Source organism: Laccaria bicolor, genomic scaffold, assembly GCF_000143565.1.
Source record: "Laccaria bicolor S238N-H82 LACBIscaffold_55 genomic scaffold, whole genome shotgun sequence".
Taxonomy (NCBI): Eukaryota; Fungi; Basidiomycota; class Agaricomycetes; order Agaricales; family Hydnangiaceae; genus Laccaria; species Laccaria bicolor.
Genome location: NW_001889926.1, coordinates 24,284 through 26,321, shown reverse-complemented (window position 1 = coordinate 26,321; position 2,038 = coordinate 24,284).

Sequence of the window (2,038 nt, the reverse complement as noted above, 5' to 3'; positions counted from 1 at the left end):
GTTGGCGTTGCGGCGTGCGTGGTCGTTGTGGGCACTCGTGGATGGTGGTGGGTTCGTCGCGTTGTCGTCGTTGTGACGTGGCGTTGCGGCATTTGCGTGGTCGTCATGGTGGGCGCTCATGGATGGTGGTGGGTGCTCGTGGATCGTGGTGGTGTTGTTGTTGTCGTCCGTTTGGCTGCCACGTCGCTGGCGGTGGTTGTTGCCGTTCGTTGCTGGGTGGTCGTCGCCATTGTGGAGTCGTCGTTGTCGTGGGTTGGCGTGGCGTTGTCGGTTTATTGTGGCTGTCGTGGGGGTGGGGAAGAGGATGGTTGATCACTTCAGTCACCCATTTTTGGGTACCTATGAGGTACATCAATTCCTTGATTTAAGGTACCTTGGGGGTACCCATTCCGGGGTGGTATATGAGCTCCATACCAATACCATGGTACCATGGAATGGAAAACCCATACCATACCCCACTCATACCAATACCATGTTACCATACCATACCAATACCATGTCACCATACCATACCAGATGGTATGATGTCACTTCATACCATCATACCAAAGCTGACATAGGGTGTCTGGGGTCCTTTTCCAAAATATATAAATTATTTCTGCAGGCTGCAATACTGGTCCATTGGGTGCCATTTTTTGTGGGGTGGTTCTCCAGGTTTTTCCTGAGATATTAGGCTACAAATTGAGGCCAGATAGTCCAAACCATTTGTTGAAAATGAGTTTAAATAGGCTTTATCCCAGCTTTCCCATGCATCCAAAGCCATTTAATGATACATATCTTTCCCAATCCTTTCTATTAAAACAATATTCATCCAAATCAAACAAAACCACATCTATTGTGATGAAGTGGTCATAGAGAAGAAAAGAAAAGTGAAAAGGCTTTCAGGTTTTTGCTAAGATTTCCAATTCCAAGTGGAGGCCAGATAGTGAACTCCAACCTTTAAAAATCAGTTCAATTGAGGGTTTTTTCATTCCTGAAAAGCCATTAATATGAATGCTTTCAATAATAGGTTAAATATATTTTGCCCAGTAGGGCCAATCAGACAGTCCTGCCCACTTACATAGCATACACATATAGTATGGCCAACAACACCATCATATAATCTCAATTTTCTTAAACACTACATATGTTGGAATTAAGTATTGTTGTCCTGAGTGTTTGGCCAAAGTCTTCTTTCTCATAATAGTTGGTCCAATTTATTGAAGCTAAGTGAATCTGTCCAATCCAAAGTCTTGTCAGAGTCTCCATTATCAAAATATTATACCATGGTATTGTAATCCCATGTTGCACTCTCATACCATACCATACCATAGTATTGCACTCCCATAACATACCATACCATGGTTTTACAATCCCATCCCATCCCATCCCATCCCATCCCATACCATACCATGGTATTGTAATTCCATCCCATCCCATACCTACCATACCATGGGCAGGACTGTCTGATTGGCCCTACTGGGCAAAATATATTTAACCTATTATTGAAAGCATTCATATTAATGGCTTTTCAGGAATGAAAAAACCCTCAATTGAACTGATTTTTAAAGGTTGGAGTTCACTATCTGGCCTCCACTTGGAATTGGAAATCTTAGCAAAAACCTGAAAGCCTTTTCACTTTTCTTTTCTTCTCTATGACCACTTCATCACAATAGATGTGGTTTTGTTTGATTTGGATGAATATTGTTTTAATAGAAAGGATTGGGAAAGATATGTATCATTAAATGGCTTTGGATGCATGGGAAAGCTGGGATAAAGCCTATTTAAACTCATTTTCAACAAATGGTTTGGACTATCTGGCCTCAATTTGTAGCCTAATATCTCAGGAAAAACCTGGAGAACCACCCCACAAAAAATGGCACCCAATGGACCAGTATTGCAGCCTGCAGAAATAATTTATATATTTTGGAAAAGGACCCCAGACACCCTATGTCAGCTTTGGTATGATGGTATGAAGTGACATCATACCATCTGGTATGGTATGGTGACATGGTATTGGTATGGTATGGTAACATGGTATTGGTATGAGTGGGGTATG